Here is a 20,659-nt window from a genome sequence, read left to right as displayed (position 1 = left end):
TTGGTTTAACAAACTGGGATACTGGATGAATAGGGATACCCCATGGTTAAACCCTAAAAAGAATTTCTATAGTCTCTATCTAACAATTGTGCTTCTAATAAGAACTGGTATCCCAATCTCTTCCAGGGGGACAGAGGTAGTGGTTAGGCACTGGGATAAAGCTGGAAGAGTTTCTCATCTATATCTAATAATGTATGTATGTGTTCGGGGTCCTGCAGTGATACGGTTATTTAACAGTACAGTACATAGCTTCCAATTTGGTATTCAAGTTCTAAAGAAAAGATGTTGAAGTTAGCCTCATGGAATGTTAAAGGTTTACAAACAGATAATAAGAAAAAACTTTTCATGCATCTTGTCTATAAATCCAATCTAGACTTTATAATGATACAAGAAACACACCTACTAAAGAAGCAGTGGGTTCACACGGCAAATAAAAAATGGATCAAATCCATTATAGCAGCTAGTAATAACACCAATAAAGCAGGAGTTGCCATCATTATTAAAAATTCATTCCAATACAATTTTTTAAGACAAGATTCAGACCCAGAAGGCAGATGGTGTTATTTTATAACCAAAATTGACAAAGTAGACAAACCAATCTTGATAGTAAATGTATATGCCCCTTGCTCCTCACAACACAAATTTATTATGGGCATCTATAACTTAATAAACTCCTTCCCAGAATACTACTACATCCTAGGGGGGGACTGGAACTCTATTCAAGACCCAAATATAGATAGAACAAACAAAAAAGCTAAATTCAACTCACAGGCCACTACTGCCCTTTTCGAAATCAAAAATGATTTTAGACTTAGCGACCCACACCTCATTACCGTCCCTCACACAAATAGTAAAGGTTTTACCTTCTTTTCACAGTGTCATAAAACTTGGTCCAGACTGGATTTCTTCTTAGTCTTGGACACCCTATTACAATTTAAACTTTCACTAGACACAGAACCTAGATCTCTATCGGATCACTCGAAAATCACCCTTACAATAGATTGGGCATATTGCAACTCACGACATAACAATAATAGACTCTGGCACTTGAACCCTAACTTATTAGAAAAACAAGATATTAGAAAAGAAATTGACTTATTACTGGACCAATGCATTTTAGCTATTGTAGATAATACCTTTCCGTTCGATATAACTTGGGCTACCACCAAGGTATTAATTAGAGGGATGTTAATCAATAAATACACTTTCTATAAGAAAAATATTTTCACCAAAGAAAAAAGTATTAAGGATGAAATATCTAAACTTGAGCTTAGGCTGCAGCAGTCTTATTCCGTGGAGGTAGAGAACTCCATTAATCAACTTCAAGCTAAGTTACTAGCACTACAAGCAGAAAACCTATCATTTCAAGAAATAAAAAACCTAGCCAATTACTCACAGTGGGCCCAACTCCCCTCTAGATTCTTGGCAAGACTGTTGAATCAACATAAACCTAATCCACATATCTCGGAACTTATTTTTCAGCAAAACAGTTACTCTGACTCACAAGATATAGTTAAGGTCTTCAAGAGCATATATGAAGATGTGTACAACCCAACCCCCAAAACATTCAATGAACAGGGACTACTTTTATTTATTAATGAACTAAACTTCCCCAGGCTAGAGGTACAACAACAAACTTCTCTATCAGCTGAACTTACACAAGTGGACATCAAAACTATAATTAATAACCTCAAAAATAATAAGGCGCCGGGTCCTGATAGTTTCTCAGCCGAGTTCTACAAATGCTTTAGTTCTAAGATGTCAATCATACTACATCACCTATATAATCACATAATACAAGAGGGTATCTCTGACCCGCACCTAAATGCATCCAGAACCATATTAATACCTAAACCAAACAAGGACATGACCAACCCTAATAATTACAGGCTCATTTCTATTATTAATTTGGATATGAGAATTATGGCAGCAATTTTGGCTAATAGAACTAAGACTATAATTACAAAAATTATTTCCCCAGAACAATCCGGGTTTATCAATCAGAGACAAACAGTTGATCAAACTCTAACTCTTGAAGCAATGATATCTTTATCCCTAAAGAAACAAACACCTATCTACACCTTAGCTATAGACGCTTCTAAAGCATTTGATAGAATCAATAAGTCATTTCTGACCTTGATTCTGCAAAAATTTAACTTTCCTACACAGTTTATTCACTATATAAACACTTTACACAACAGAGCATATACCACTCTACAAATTAATAAACTTAGCTCCAAAAAAATAAATATTAACAATGAGATTAGACAAGGATGCCCCCTATCACCTTTCCTATTCAACCTATATATTGAGCCCTTATTCTTACTAATAAAACAAAGAACATTTCATAATATACCCCTCCTTTCTAACACTGAAATTTCTCTATCAGCGTATGCAGATGACTTAAATATATATTATTCTCTTCCCAACACGGATCTTTACAAAATCAATAATTCAATAGAATTATTTTCAAAGTTCGCGAACTATAAGGTAAACTTGGATAAGACAACAATATTCCCGATTAATAACTACGCTCAATTCCCAACTGCAGGTACTATACCTAATATTAAAGTCAGTGACCACATACAATACCTAGGAATAGCATTCTATACCGATGCACATAATTACTATCAGGACAATGTGATTAAAACATGGAACACCATACAAAAAGACTTGGTAAGATGGACACAATTGAAAATCCCCCTTCTCTCTAGAGTAGCCATCATTAAAATGAATATCCTCCCCAGAATACTTTTTATATTTAACGCAACCAATACACTGATCCACAATAAAGTCTTCAATAACATCCAATCAACCCTCTCAAAATTCGTCTGGCATCCAAGATCCAGCAGGATAAGTTATCAAAAACTTATATATCCAAAGGACAAAGGTGGGGTGGGCTTGCCTGACTTTAAACTGTATTACGAAATTACCAAAGGTAGTAGACTAATTAATATTGCAAATTACAGGGAACAAATCAATATGTGGTGCCCAACCTGGTTGAAATTATATCATAACTATGTTAAAAATTTACAATTTAATCCCAAGGCCCTCCCATTTCTAAAGGGAATATCCAGAAGAAGATACAAAATACAAAACGACATATGGGAACAAATTAAAATAATACAAAATCTCTTCCAATCGCTAAATCTATTAACTGCTTTTTATACTTTCCAACCATTACACCTTAACCCCAATATTCAACTAAATGAAAAGATGATTGACCTGAATTCATACCCACTACTGAAAGAAAAGACAGTTTTAGACATTTATCTACATAGGCAGGAATCTATAACTAATATTAGAAACAAACTTAATATCCCGTTTAAATATACAATTATGATAAGACAACTGAAAGAAGTATGTTACAGATTTTGGAAGGATACTGACATCCCAGATCAACATATAGATACATGTAGAACACTTTGGGATATGATGACACGGAAAAAAAAAAAATATCTCAAATACCTATAAATTCATTATCTCACTTAGACACACGAAAGAAGCTATCCACTCCAATTACTGGACAAAACAAGATCCTACAATTACCTCCAATATAACTGCACAGGCAATTCCACTCCAATTACTGGACAAAACAAGACCCTTCAATTACCTGCAATATAACTGCACAGGCAATTCAGAAATTTTCCAAAGACATTCTCCTTCAGAAGCTCAGATATACTCAACTTATGATCCTAAACAACGCATATTTTACGCCCACAATATTAAATAAAATGTACAAAGAACTCCCACCTTTTTGCAAATTCTGCCCCTCCAAAGAAGCTGATATTATTCATATATTTTGGAGTTGTAAATGCACATACAAACTTTGGTGTGCCTTAAGAGTCAAATTAGAGAAAATGAGTTATGAAAAATCAACCTTATCCTGGAAATTTGCCCTGTTACACGTACCTCCTATAGGAATGAAGAATAATCACACGCACATTCTAGTTACAACATTTATGCTAATAAAATACTACATCACATTAAATTGGAAAGACAGGTCCAAAATAACATGGGATGGATTCAAGCAAACAGCTAGTAAACAACTCCTGGCTCATAAATATTTATGGTATTCCATGAGGAAAAAAAGGACCAAGAAGGACACTTGGAAAATGATATTTGAACTCATTCTGACATGATTGTAACGGATATTTCTGTATGCTGCATAGCTTGATATAGATGAGAACTGTATATAGGTTATCTAATGTATATAGGTTTTATGTTTGTAGGTCTGTATATTGTATGTTATTGTTTTATTCTCTGTTATATCGTTTTCTTGTCTTCATTTGGTTTTGATATAACCCTAATAAAAAGGAATTGAAAAAAAAATAAATAAATAAATAAATAAATAAAATAAAATAAATAAATAAATAGAAGGGATGTACACAATGTCGACAATACCTTCAGGATTTTGTAGTGTCAGTATCGCTTCAGAATAGGGTAGATGGAAGGGATGTTTATGATGTCAACAATACCTTCATGATTTTGTAATGTCAGTATCGCTTCCTAATAGGGTAAATAGAAGGGATGTACACAATGTCAACAATACTTTCACAATTTTGTAGTGTCAGTATCTCTTCAGAATAGGGTAAATGGAAAGGATGTACACAATGCCAGCAATTCCTTCATGATTTTGTAGTGTCAGTATCGCTTCAGATTTGGGTAAATGAAAGGGATATACACAATGTCAATAATACCTTTGTGATTTTGTAGAGTCAGTATCGCTTCAGATTAGGGTAAATGGAAGGGATGCACACAATGTCAGCAATACCTTCATGATTTTATAGTTTTAGTATCACTTCAGATTAGGGTAAATGGAAAGGATGCACACAATTTCAACAATACCCTCAGGATTTTGTAGTGTCAGTATCACTTCAGATTAAGGTAAATGGAAGGGATGTACACAATGCCAGAAATACTTTCTTGATTTTGTAGTGTCAGTATTGCTGCAGAATAAGGTAAATGGAAGGGATGTACACAATTTCAACAATACCTTCATGATTTTGTAGTGGCTATATCGCTTCAGAATATGGTAAATGGAAAGGATGTACACAATGTCAACAATACCTTCATGATTTTGGAGTGTCAGTATCGCTTCAGATTAGGGTGAATGGAAGGGATGTACACAATTTCAGCAATACCTTTATGATTTTGTAGTGTCAGTATTGCTTCAGAATAGGGTAAATGGAATTGATGTACACAATGTCAACAATGCCTTCACGATTTTGTAGTGTCACTGTCGCTTCAGAATCGGGTTAATGGAAGGGATATACACAATGGCAACAATATCTTCATGATTTTGTAGTGTCAGTATCACTTCAGATTAGGGTAAATTGAAGGGATGCAGACATAGTCAACAATGCCTTCATGATTTTGTAGTGTCATTATTGCTTCAGTATAGGATAAATGGAAGGGATGTACACAATGTCAACAATGCCGTCATGATTTTGTTGTGTCAGTATCATTTCAGATTAGGGTAAATGGAAGGGATGCACACAAAGTCAGCAATACCCTCATGATTTTGTAGTGTCAGTATCACTTTGGAATAGGTTAAACGGAATGGATGTACACAATGTCAGCAATACCGTCATGATTTTGTAATGTCAGTGCCGCTTCATAATAGGGTAAAAGGAAGGGATGTACACAATGTCAACATTACCCTCATGATTTTGTAGTGTCAGTATCTATTCAGATTAGGGTAAATGGAAGGGATGCATACAATGTCAAGAATACCTTCAGGATTTTGTAGTGTCAGTATCGCTTCAGTTTAAGGTAAATGGAAGGGATGTATACAATGTCAAAAATACCTTCATGATTTTGTAGTGTTAGTATCGCTGCAGAATAAGGTAAATGGAAGGGATGTTCACAATGTCAACAACATCTTCATGATTTTGTAGTGTCAGTATCGCTTCAGATTTGGGTAAATGGAAGGGATGTATAATTTCAACAATACCTTCATGATTTTGTAGTGTCATTACCGCTTCAGATTAGGGTAAATGGAAGGGATGTACACAATTTCAACAATACCTTCATGATTTTGAAGTGTCAGTATCGCTTCAGATTAGGGTAGATGGAAGGGATGTTTATGATGTCAACAATACCTTCATGATTTTGTAGTTTCAGTATCACTTCAGATTTTGGTAAATTGAAGGGATGTGTACAATGGCAACAATACCTTCATGATTTTGTAGTGTCAGTATCGCTTCAGAATAGGGTAAATGGAAGGGATGTACACAATGTCAACAATACCTTCACGATTTTGTAGTGTCACTATCACTTGAGAATAGGGTTAATGGAAGGGATATACTCAATGTCAACAATACCTTCATGATTTTGTAGTGTCATTATTGCTTCAGATTAGGGTAAATGGAAGGGATGTACCCAATGCCAACAATACTGTCATGATTTTGTTTTGTCAGTATCGTTTCAGATTTGGGTAAATGGAAGTGATGCACACGATGTCAACAATACCTTCATGATTTTGTAGTGTCAGTATCGCTTCAGATTAGGGTAAATGGAAGGATTATTCACAATGTCAATAATACCTTCATGATTTTGCAGTGTCAGTATTGCTTCAGATTCGGGTAAATCGAACGAATGCACCCAATGTCAACAATACCTTCATGATTTTGTAGTGTTAGTATCACTTCAGAATATGGTAAATGGAAGGGATGTACACAATGTCAAAAATACCTTCACGATTTTGTAGTGTCATTATTGCTACAGAATAGCATAAATGGAAGGGATGCACGCAATGTCAGCAATACCTTCATGATTTTGTATTGTCAGTATCGCTTCTGAATAGGGTTAATGGAAGGAATTCACACAATGTCAACAATACATTCATGATTTTGTAGTGTCATTATTGCTTCAGAATAAGGTAAATGGAAGGGATGTACACAATGTCAACAATACTGTCATGATTTTGTTGTGTCAGCATCGTTTCAGATTAGGGTAAATGGAAGGGATGTACACAATATCAGTAATACCCTCATGATTTTGTAGAGTCAGTATATGTTCAGATTAGGGTAAATGTAAATAATGTACACAATTTCAACAACACCTTCATGATTTTGTAGTGTCAATATCACTTCAGATTAGTGTAAAAGGAAGTGATGAACACAATGTCAACAATACCTTCATGATTTTGTAGTGTCATTATTGCTTCAGCATATGGTAAATGGAAGGGATGTACACAATGTCAGCAATACCTTCATGATTTTGTTGTGTCAGTATCGTTTCAGATTAGGGTATATGGAAGGGATGTACACAATGTCAACAATACTGTCATGATTTTGTAATGTCTGTTTCGCTTCATAATAGGGTAAAAGGAAGTGATGTACACAATGTTAATATTACCCTCATGATTTTGTAGTGTCAGCATCACATCAGATTATGGTAAATGGAAGGGATGTGCACAATGTCAATAATACTTTCATAATTTTATAGTTTCATTATCACTTCAGATAAGGGTAAATGGAAGGAATGCATACAATGTCAAGAATAACTTCAGGATTTTGTAGTGTCAGTATCGCTTCAGATTAGGGTAAAGGGAAGGGATGCACACAATGTCAACAATGCCGTCACTATTTTGTACTGTCAGTATCGCTTCATACTAGGTTAAATGGAAGGGATGCACACAATGTCAACAATACCTTCATGATTTTGTAGTGTCAGTATCGCTTTAGAATAGGGTAAACTGAAGGGATGTACACAACGTCAACAATACTCTCATGATTTTGTAGTGTCAGTATATCTTCAGATTAGGGTAAATGTAACGGGATGTACACAATGTCAACAATACCTTCATGATTTTGTAGTGTCAATATCACTTCAGATTAGGGTAAATGGAAGGGATGTACACAATGTAAACAATACCTTCATGACTTTGTAGTGTCAGTATCGCTTCAGATTAGGTAAATGGAGGGGATGCATACCATATCAACAATACCTTCATGATTTTGTAGTGTCAGTATCGCTTCACATTAGGGTAAATGTAAGGGATGTACACAATGTCCATAATACCTTCATGATTTTGTAGTGTCAGTATCGCTTCAGATTAGGGTAAAGGGAATGGATGCACACAATGTCAACAATACCTTCAGGATTTTGTAGTGTCAGTATCACTTCAGAATACGTTAAATGGAAGGGATGTACACAATGTCAACAATACCTTCAGGATTTTATAGTGTCAGTATCGCTTCAGAATAGGGTAAATGGAATTGATGTACACAATGTCAACAATACCTTCAGGATTTTGTAGTGTCAGTATCGCTTCAGAATAGGGTAAATGGAATTGATGTACACAATGTCAACAATACCTTCATGATTTTGTGGTGTCAATATCACTGCAGAATAAGGTAAATGGAAGGGATGTACACCATTTCAACAATACCTTCATGATTTTGTAGTGGCTATATTGCTTCAGAATATGGTAAATGGAAAGGATGTACACAATGTCAACAATACCTTTATGATTTTGGAGTGTCAGTATCGCTTCAGATTAGGGTAAATGGAAGGGATGTACACAATTTCAACAATACCTTTATGATTTTGTAGTGTCAGTATCGCTTCACACTAGGGTAAATTTAAGGGATGTACACAATGTCTATAATACCTTCAGGATTTTGTAGTGTCAGTATCACTTCAGAATAGGATAAATGGAAGGGATGTACACAATTTCCGCAATACCTTCATGATTTTGTAGTGTCAGTATCACTTCAGAATAGGGTAGATGGAAGGGATGTTTATGATGTCAACAAAACTTTCATGATTTTGTAGTGTCAGTATTACTTCAGATTTTTGTAAATTGAATGGATGTACACAACGGCAACAATACCTTCATGGTTTTGTAGTGTCAGTATCGCTTCAGAATAGGGTAGATGGAAGGGATGTTTATGATGTCAACAATACCTTCATGATTTTGTATTGTCAGTATCGTTTCAGATTAGGGTAAATGGAAAGCTTGCATACAATGTCAACAACGCATTCATGATTTTGTAGTGTCAGTATCACTACAGATCAGGGGAAATGGAAGAAATGTACACAATGTCAATACCTTCATGGTCTGTAGTGTCAGTATCACTTCAGAATAGGGTAAATGGAAAGGATGTACACAATGTCAGCAATACCATCATTGTTTTGTAGTGTCAGTATTGCTTCAGAATAGGGTAAATGGAAGGAATGTACACAATGTCAACAATACCTTCATGATTTTGTAATGTCAGTATCGCTTCCTAATAGGGTAAATAGAAGGGATGTACACAATGTCAACAATACTTTCACAATTTTGTAGTGTCAGTATCTCTTCAGAATAGGGTAAATGGAAGGGATGTACACAATGCCAGCAATTCCTTCATGATTTTGTAGTGTCAATATCGCTTCAGATTTGGGTAAATGAAAGGGATATACACAATGTCAATAATACCTTTGTGATTTTGTAGAGTCAGTATCGCTTCAGATTAGGGTAAATGGAAGGGATGCACACAATGTCAGCAATACCTTCATGATTTTATAGTTTTAGTATCACTTCAGATTAGGGTAAATGGAAAGGATGCACACAATTTCAACAATACCCTCAGGATTTTGTAGTGTCAGTATCACTTCAGATTAAGGTAAATGGAAGGGATGTACACAATGTCAGAAATACTTTCTTGATTTTGTAGTGTCAGTATTGCTGCAGAATAAGGTAAATGGAAGGGATGTACACAATTTCAACAATACCTTCATGATTTTGTAGTGGCTATATCGCTTCAGAATATGGTAAATGGAAAGGATGTACACAATGTCATCAATACCTTCATGATTTTGGAGTGTCAGTATCGCTTCAGATTAGGGTGAATGGAAGGGATGTACACAATTTCAGCAATACCTTTATGATTTTGTAGTGTCAGTATTGCTTCAGAATAGGGTAAATGGAATTGATGTACACAATGTCAACAATGTCTTCACGATTTTGTAGTGTCACTGTCGCTTCAGAATCGGGTTAATGGAAGGGATATACACAATGGCAACAATATCTTCATGATTTTGTAGTGTCAGTATCACTTCAGATTAGGGTAAATTGAAGGGATGCAGACATAGTCAACAATGCCTTCATGATTTTGTAGTGTCATTATTGCTTCAGTATAGGATAAATGGAAGGGATGTACACAATGTCAACAATGCCGTCATGATTTTGTTGTGTCAGTATCATTTCAGATTAGGGTAAATGGAAGGATGCACACAAAGTCAGCAATACCCTCATGATTTTGTAGTGTCAGTATCACTTTGGAATAGGTTAAACGGAATGGATGTACACAATGTCAGCAATACCGTCATGATTTTGTAATGTCAGTGCCGCTTCATAATAGGGTAAAAGGAAGGGATGTACACAATGTCAACATTACCCTCATGATTTTGTAGTGTCAGTATCTATTCAGATTAGGGTTAATGGAAGGGATGCATACAATGTCAAGAATACCTTCAGGATTTTGTAGTGTCAGTATCGCTTCAGTTTAAGGTAAATGGAAGGGATGTATACAATGTCAAAAATACCTTCATGATTTTGTAGTGTCAGTATCGCTGCAGAATAAGGTAAATGGAAGGGATGTTCACAATTTCAACAACATCTTCATGATTTTGTAGTGTCAGTATCGCTTCAGATTTGGGTAAATGGAAGGGATGTATAATTTCAACAATACCTTCACGATTTTGTAGTGTCATTACCGCTTCAGATTAGGGTAAATGGAAGGGATGTACACAATTTCAACAATACCTTCATGATTTTGAAGTGTCAGTATCGCTTCAGATTAGGGTAGATGGAAGGGATGTTTATGATGTCAACAATACCTTCATGATTTTGTAGTTTCAGTATCACTTCAGATTTTGGTAAATTGAAGGGATGTGTACAATGGCAACAATACCTTCATGATTTTGTAGTGTCAGTATCGCTTCAGAATAGGGTAAATGGAAGGGATGTACACAATGTCAACAATACCTTCACGATTTTGTAGTGTCACTATCACTTGAGAATAGGGTTAATGGAAGGGATATACTCAATGTCAACAATACCTTCATGATTTTGTAGTGTCATTATTGCTTCAGATTAGGGTAAATGGAAGGGATGTACCCAATGCCAACAATACCGTCATGATTTTGTTTTGTCAGTATCGTTTCAGATTTGGGTAAATGGAAGTGATGCACACGATGTCAACAATACCTTCATGATTTTGTAGTGTCAGTATCACTTCAGAATAGGATAAATGGAAGGGATGTACACAATTTCCACAATACCTTCATGATTTTGTAGTGTCAGTATCACTTCAGAATAGGGTAGATGGAAGGGATGTTTATGATGTCAACAAAACCTTCATGATTTTGTAGTGTCAGTATTACTTCAGATTTTTGTAAATTGAATGGATGTACACAACGGCAACAATGCCTTCATGGTTTTGTAGTGTCACTATCACTTCAGAATAGGGTAAATGGAAAGGATGTACACAATGTCAGCAATACCATCATTGTTTTGTAGTGTCAGTATTGCTTCAGAATAGGGTAAATGGAAGGAATGTACACAATGTCAATAATACCTTCATGATTTTGTAATGTCAGTATCGCTTCCTAATAGGGTAAATAGAAGGGATGTACACAATGTCAACAATACTTTCACAATTTTGTAGTGTCAATATCTCTTCAGAATAGGGTAAATGGAAGGGATGTACACAATGCCAGCAATTCCTTCATGATTTTGTAGTGTCAGTATCGCTTCAGATTTGGGTAAATGAAAGGGATATACACAATGTCAATAATACCTTTGTGATTTTGTAGAGTCAGTATCGCTTCAGATTAGGGTAAATGGAAGGGATGCACACAATGTCAGCAATACCTTCATGATTTTGTAGTTTTAGTATCACTTCAGATTAGGGTAAATGGAAAGGATGCACACAATTTCAACAATACCCTCAGGATTTTGTAGTGTCAGTATCACTTCAGATTAAGGTAAATGGAAGGGATGTACACAATGTCAGAAATACTTTCTTGATTTTGTAGTGTCAGTATTGCTGCAGAATAAGGTAAATGGAAGGGATGTACACAATTTCAACAATACCTTCATGATTTTGTAGTGGCTATATCGCTTCAGAATATGGTAAATGGAAAGGATGTACACAATGTCAACAATACCTTCATGATTTTGGAGTGTCAGTATCGCTTCAGATTAGGGTGAATGGAAGGGATGTACACAATTTCAGCAATACCTTTATGATTTTGTAGTGTCAGTATTGCTTCAGAATAGGGTAAATGGAATTGATGTACACAATGTCAACAATGCCTTCACGATTTTGTAGTGTCACTGTCGCTTCAGAATCGGGTTAATGGAAGGGATATACACAATGGCAACAATATCTTCATGATTTTGTAGTGTCAGTATCACTTCAGATTAGGGTAAATTGAAGGGATACAGACATAGTCAACAATGCCTTCATGATTTTGTAGTGTCATTATTGCTTCAGTATAGGATAAATGGAAGGGATGTACACAATGTCAACAATGCCGTCATGATTTTGTTGTGTCAGTATCATTTCAGATTAGGGTAAATGGAAGGGATGCACACAAAGTCAGCAATACCCTCATGATTTTGTAGTGTCAGTATCACTTTGGAATAGGTTAAACGGAATGGATGTACACAATGTCAGCAATACCGTCATGATTTTGTAATGTCAGTGCCGCTTCATAATAGGGTAAAAGGAAGGGATGTACACAATGTCAACATTACCCTCATGATTTTGTAGTGTCAGTATCTATTCAGATTAGGGTAAATGGAAGGGATGCATACAATGTCAAGAATACCTTCAGGATTTTGTAGTGTCAGTATCGCTTCAGTTTAAGGTAAATGGAAGGGATGTATACAATGTCAAAAATACCTTCATGATTTTGTAGTGTCAGTATCGCTGCAGAATAAGGTAAATGGAAGGGATGTTCACAATGTCAACAACATCTTCATGATTTTGTAGTGTCAGTATCGCTTCAGATTTGGGTAAATGGAAGGGATGTATAATTTCAACAATACCTTCATGATTTTGTAGTGTCATTACCGCTTCAGATTAGGGTAAATGGAAGGGATGTACACAATTTCAACAATACCTTCATGATTTTGAAGTGTCAGTATCGCTTCAGATTAGGGTAGATGGAAGGGATGTTTATGATGTCAACAATACCTTCATGATTTTGTAGTTTCAGTATCACTTCAGATTTTGGTAAATTGAAGGGATGTGTACAATGGCAACAATACCTTCATGATTTTGTAGTGTCAGTATCGCTTCAGAATAGGGTAAATGGAAGGGATGTACACAATGTCAACAATACCTTCACGATTTTGTAGTGTCACTATCACTTGAGAATAGGGTTAATGGAAGGGATATACTCAATGTCAACAATACCTTCATGATTTTGTAGTGTCATTATTGTTTCAGATTAGGGTAAATGGAAGGGATGTACCCAATGCCAACAATACCGTCATGATTTTGTTTTGTCAGTATCGTTTCAGATTTGGGTAAATGGAAGTGATGCACACGATGTCAACAATACCTTCATGATTTTGTAGTGTCAGTATCGCTTCAGATTAGGGTAAATGGAAGGATTATTCACAATGTCAATAATACCTTCATGATTTTGCAGTGTCAGTATTGCTTCAGATTCGGGTAAATCGAACGAATGCACCCAATGTCAACAATACCTTCATGATTTTGTAGTGTTAGTATCGCTTCAGAATATGGTAAATGGAAGGGATGTACACAATGTCAAAAATACCTTCACGATTTTGTAGTGTCATTATTGCTACAGAATAGCATAAATGGAAGGGATGCACGCAATGTCAGCAATACCTTCATGATTTTGTATTGTCAGTATCGCTTCTGAATAGGGTTAATGGAAGGAATTCACACAATGTCAACAATACATTCATGATTTTGTAGTGTCATTATTGCTTCAGAATAGGGTAAATGGAAGGGATGTACACAATGTCAACAATACTGTCATGATTTTGTTGTGTCAGCATCGTTTCAGATTAGGGTAAATGGAAGGGATGTACACAATATCAGTAATACCCTCATGATTTTGTAGAGTCAGCATATGTTCAGATTAGGGTAAATGTAAATAATGTACACAATTTCAACAACACCTTCATGATTTTGTAGTGTCAATATCACTTCAGATTAGTGTAAAAGGAAGTGATGAACACAATGTCAACAATACCTTCATGATTTTGTAGTGTCATTATTGCTTCAGCATATGGTAAATGGAAGGGATGTACACAATGTCAGCAATAACTTCATGATTTTGTTGTGTCAGTATCGTTTCAGATTAGGGTATATGGAAGGGATGTACACAATGTCAACAATACTGTCATGATTTTGTAATGTCTGTTTCGCTTCATAATAGGGTAAAAGGAAGTGATGTACACAATGTTAATATTACCCTCATGATTTTGTAGTGTCAGCATCACATCAGATTATGGTAAATGGAAGGGATGTGCACAATGTCAATAATACTTTCATAATTTTATAGTTTCATTATCACTTCAGATAAGGGTAAATGGAAGGAATGCATACAATGTCAAGAATAACTTCAGAATTTTGTAGTGTCAGTATCGCTTCAGATTAGGGTAAAGGAAGGGATGCACACAATGTCAACAATGCCGTCACTATTTTGTACTGTCAGTATCGCTTCATACTAGGTTAAATGGAAGGGATGCACACAATGTCAACAATACCTTCATGATTTTGTAGTGTCAGTATCGCTTTAGAATAGGGTAAACTGAAGGGATGTACACAACGTCAACAATACTCTCATGATTTTGTAGTGTCAGTATATCTTCAGATTAGGGTAAATGTAAGGATGTACACAATGTCAACAATACCTTCATGATTTTGTAGTGTCAATATCACTTCAGATTAGGGTAAATGGAAGGATGTACACAATGTAAACAATACCTTCATGACTTTGTAGTGTCAGTATCGCTTCAGATTAGGGTAAATGGAGGGGATGCATACCATATCAACAATACCTTCATGATTTTGTAGTGTCAGTATCGCTTCACATTAGGGTAAATGTAAGGATGTACACAATGTCCATAATACCTTCATGATTTTGTAGTGTCAGTATCGCTTCAGATTAGGGTAAAGGGAATGGATGCACACAATGTCAACAATACCTTCAGGATTTTGTAGTGTCAGTATCACTTCAGAATACGTTAAATGGAAGGATGTACACAATGTCAACAATACCTTCAGGATTTTATAGTGTCAGTATCGCTTCAGAATAGGGTAAATGGAATTGATGTACACAATGTCAACAATACCTTCAGGATTTTGTAGTGTCAGTATCGCTTCAGAATAGGGTAAATGGAATTGATGTACACAATGTCAACAATACCTTCATGATTTTGTGGTGTCAATATCACTGCAGAATAAGGTAAATGGAAGGGATGTACACCATTTCAACAATACCTTCATGATTTTGTAGTGGCTATATTGCTTCAGAATATGGTAAATGGAAAGGATGTACACAATGTCAACAATACCTTTATGATTTTGGAGTGTCAGTATCGCTTCAGATTAGGGTAAATGGTAGGGATGTACACAATTTCAACAATACCTTTATGCTTTTGTAGTGTCAGTATCGCTTCACACTAGGGTAAATTTAAGGGATGTACACAATGTCCATAATACCTTCAGGATTTCGTAGTGTCAGTATCACTTCAGAATAGGATAAATGGAAGGGATGTACACAATTTCCACAATACCTTCATGATTTTGTAGTGTCAGTATCACTTCAGAATATGGTAGATGGAAGGGATGTTTATGATGTCAACAAAACCTTCATGATTTTGTAGTGTCAGTATTACTTCAGATTTTTGTAAATTGAATGGATGTACACAACGGCAACAATGCCTTCATGGTTTTGTAGTGTCACTATCACTTCAGAATAGGGTAAATGGAAAGGATGTACACAATGTCAGCAATACCATCATTGTTTTGTAGTGTCAGTATTGCTTCAGAATAGGGTAAATGGAAGGAATGTACACAATGTCAATAATACCTTCATGATTTTGTAATGTCAGTATCGCTTCCTAATAGGGTAAATAGAAGGGATGTACACAATGTCAACAATACTTTCACAATTTTGTAGTGTCAGTATCTCTTCAGAATAGGGTAAATGGAAGGGATGTACACAATGCCAGCAATTCCTTCATGATTTTGTAGTGTCAGTATCGCTTCAGATTTGGGTAAATGAAAGGGATATACACAATGTCAATAATACCTTTGTGATTTTGTAGAGTCAGTATCGCTTCAGATTAGGGTAAATGGAAGGGATGCACACAATGTCAGCAATACCTTCATGATTTTATAGTTTTAGTATCACTTCAGATTAGGGTAAATGGAAAGGATGCACACAATTTCAACAATACCTCAGGATTTTGTAGTGTCAGTATCACTTCAGATTAAGGTAAATGGAAGGATGTACACAATGTCAGAAATACTTTCTTGATTTTGTAGTGTCAGTATTGCTGCAGAATAAGGTAAATGGAAGGGATGTACACAATTTCAACAATACCTTCATGATTTTGTAGTGGCTATATCGCTTCAGAATATGGTAAATGGAAAGGATGTACAAAATGTCAACAATACCTTCATGATTTTGGAGTGTCAGTATCGCTTCAGATTAGGGTGAATGGAAGGGATGTACACAATTTCAGCAATACCTTTATGATTTTGTAGTGTCAGTATTGCTTCAGAATAGGGTAAATGGAATTGATGTACACAATGTCAACAATGCCTTCACGATTTTGTAGTGTCACTGTCGCTTCAGAATCGGGTTAATGGAAGGGATATACACAATGGCAACAATATCTTCATGATTTTGTAGTGTCAGTATCACTTCAGATTAGGGTAAATTGAAGGGATGCAGACATAGTCAACAATGCCTTCATGATTTTGTAGTGTCATTATTGCTTCAGTATAGGATAAATGGAAGGGATGTACACAATGTCAACAATGCCGTCATGATTTTGTTGTGTCAGTATCATTTCAGATTAGGGTAAATGGAAGGGATGCACACAAAGTCAGCAATACCCTCATGATTTTGTAGTGTCAGTATCACTTTGGAATAGGTTAAACGGAATGGATGTACACAATGTCAGCAATACCGTCATGATTTTGTAATGTCAGTGCCGCTTCATAATAGGGTAAAAGGAAGGGATGTACACAATGTCAACATTACCCTCATGATTTTGTAGTGTCAGTATCTATTCAGATTAGGGTAAATGGAAGGGATGCATACAATGTCAAGAATACCTTCAGGATTTTGTAGTGTCAGTATCGCTTCAGTTTAAGGTAAATGGAAGGGATGTATACAATGTCAAAAATACCTTCATGATTTTGTAGTGTCAGTATCGCTGCAGAATAAGGTAAATGGAAGGGATGTTCACAATGTTAACAACATCTTCATGATTTTGTAGTGTCAGTATCGCTTCAGATTTGGGTAAATGGAAGGGATGTATAATTTCAACAATACCTTCATGATTTTGTAGTGTCATTACCGCTTCAGATTAGGGTAAATGGAAGGGATGTACACAATTTCAACAATACCTTCATGATTTTGAAGTGTCAGTATCGCTTCAGATTAGGGTAGATGGAAGGGATGTTTATGATGTCAACAATACCTTCATGATTTTGTAGTTTCAGTATCACTTCAGATTTTGGTAAATTGAAGGGATGTGTACAATGGCAACAATACCTTCATGGTTTTGTAGTGTCAGTATCGCTTCAGAATAGGGTAAATGGAAGGGATGTACACAATGTCAACAATACCTTCACGATTTTGTAGTGTCACTATCACTTGAGAATAGGGTTAATGGAAGGGATATACTCAATGTCAACAATACCTTCATGATTTTGTAGTGTCATTATTGTTTCAGATTAGGGTAAATGGAAGGGATGTACCCAATGCCAACAATACCGTCATGATTTTGTTTTGTCAGTATCGTTTCAGATTTGGGTAAATGGAAGTGATGCACACGATGTCAACAATACCTTCATGATTTTGTAGTGTCAGTATCGCTTCAGATTAGGGTAAATGGAAGGATTATTCACAATGTCAATAATACCTTCATGATTTTGCAGTGTCAGTATTGCTTCAGATTCGGTAAATCGAACGAATGCACCCAATGTCAACAATACCTTCATGATTTTGTAGTGTTAGTATCGCTTCAGAATATGGTAAATGGAAGGGATGTACACAATGTCAAAAATACCTTCACGATTTTGTAGTGTCATTATTGCTACAGAATAGCATAAATGGAAGGGATGCACAATGTCAGCAATACCTTCATGATTTTGTATTGTCAGTATCGCTTCTGAATAGGGTTAATGGAAGGAATTCACACAATGTCAACAATACATTCATGATTTTGTAGTGTCATTATTGCTTCAGAATAGGGTAAATGGAAGGATGTACACAATGTCAACAATACTGTCATGATTTTGTTGTGTCAGCATCGTTTCAGATTAGGGTAAATGGAAGGATGTACACAATATCAGTAATACCCTCATGATTTTGTAGAGTCAGTATATGTTCAGATTAGGGTAAATGTAAATAATGTACACAATTTCAACAACACCTTCATGATTTTGTAGTGTCAATATCACTTCAGATTAGTGTAAAAGGAAGTGATGAACACAATGTCAACAATACCTTCATGATTTTGTAGTGTCATTATTGCTTCAGCATATGGTAAATGGAAGGGATGTACACAATGTCAGCAATACCTTCATGATTTTGTTGTGTCAGTATCGCTTCAGATTAGGGTATATGGAAGGATGTACACAATGTCAACAATACTGTCATGATTTTGTAATGTCTGTTTCGCTTCATAATAGGGTAAAAGGAAGTGATGTACACAATGTTAATATTACCCTCATGATTTTGTAGTGTCAGCATCACATCAGATTATGGTAAATGGAAGGATGTGCACAATGTCAATAATACTTTCATAATTTTATAGTTTCATTATCACTTCAGATAAGGGTAAATGGAAGGAATGCATACAATGTCAAGAATAACTTCAGGATTTTGTAGTGTCAGTATCGCTTCAGATTAGGGTAAAGGAACGTGATGCACACAATGTCAACAATGCCGTCACTATTTTGTACTGTCAGTATCGCTTCATACTAGGTTAAATGGAAGGGATGCACACAATGTCAACAATACCTTCATGATTTTGTAGTGTCAGTATCGCTTTAGAATAGGGTAAACTGAAGGGATGTACACAACGTCAACAATACTCTCATGATTTTGTAGTGTCAGTATATCTTCAGATTAGGGTAAATGTAACGGGATGTACACAATGTCAACAATACCTTCATGATTTTGTAGTGTCAATATCACTTCAGATTAGGGTAAATGGAAGGGATGTACACAATGTAAACAATACCTTCATGACTTTGTAGTGTCAGTATCGCTTCAGATTAGGGTAAATGGAGGGGATGCATACCATATCAACAATACCTTCATGATTTTGTTGTGTCAGTATCGCTTCACATTAGAGTAAATGTAAGGGATGTACACAATGTCCATAATACCTTCATGATTTTGTAATGTCAGTATCGCTTCATACTAGGTTAAATGGAAGGGATGCACACAATGTCAACAATACCTTCATGATTTTGTAGTGTCAGTATCGCTTTAGAATAGGGTAAACTGAAGGGATGTACACAACGTCAACAATACTCTCATGATTTTGTAGTGTCAGTATATCTTCAGATTAGGGTAAATGTAACGGGATGTACACAATGTCAACAATACCTTCATGATTTTGTAGTGTCAATATCACTTCAGATTAGGGTAAATGGAAGGGATGTACACAATGTAAACAATACCTTCATGACTTTGTAGTGTCAGTATCGCTTCAGATTAGGGTAAATGGAGGGGATGCATACCATATCAACAATACCTTCAGGATTTTGTAGTGTCAGTATCACTTCAGAATACGTTAAATGGAAGGGATGTACACAATGTCAACAATACCTTCAGGATTTTATAGTGTCAGTATCGCTTCAGAATAGGGTAAATGGAATTGATGTACACAATGTCAACAATACCTTCAGGATTTTGTAGTGTCAGTATCGCTTCAGAATAGGGTAAATGGAATTGATGTACACAATGTCAACAATACCTTCATGATTTTGTGGTGTCAATATCACTGCAGAATAAGGTAAATGGAAGGGATGTACACCATTTCAACAATAGCTTCATGATTTTGTAGTGGCTATATTGCTTCAGAATATGGTAAATGGAAAGGATGTACACAATGTCAACAATACCTTTATGATTTTGGAGTGTCAGTATCGCTTCAGATTAGGGTAAATGGTAGGGATGTACACAATTTCAACAATACCTTTATGCTTTTGTAGTGTCAGTATCGCTTCACACTAGGGTAAATTTAAGGGATGTACACAATGTCCATAATACCTTCAGGATTTCGTAGTGTCAGTATCACTTCAGAATAGGATAAATGGAAGGGATGTACACAATTTCCACAATACCTTCATGATTTTGTAGTGTCAGTATTACTTCAGATTTTTGTAAATTGAATGGATGTACACAACGGCAACAATGC

The sequence above is a fragment of the Protopterus annectens genome, chromosome 5.part0, assembly GCF_019279795.1.
Source record: "Protopterus annectens isolate FY-2018-M chromosome 5.part0, PAN1.0, whole genome shotgun sequence".
NCBI classification, from domain to species: Eukaryota; Metazoa; Chordata; order Ceratodontiformes; family Protopteridae; genus Protopterus; species Protopterus annectens.
Note: the sequence above shows the minus strand (reverse complement) of the source record.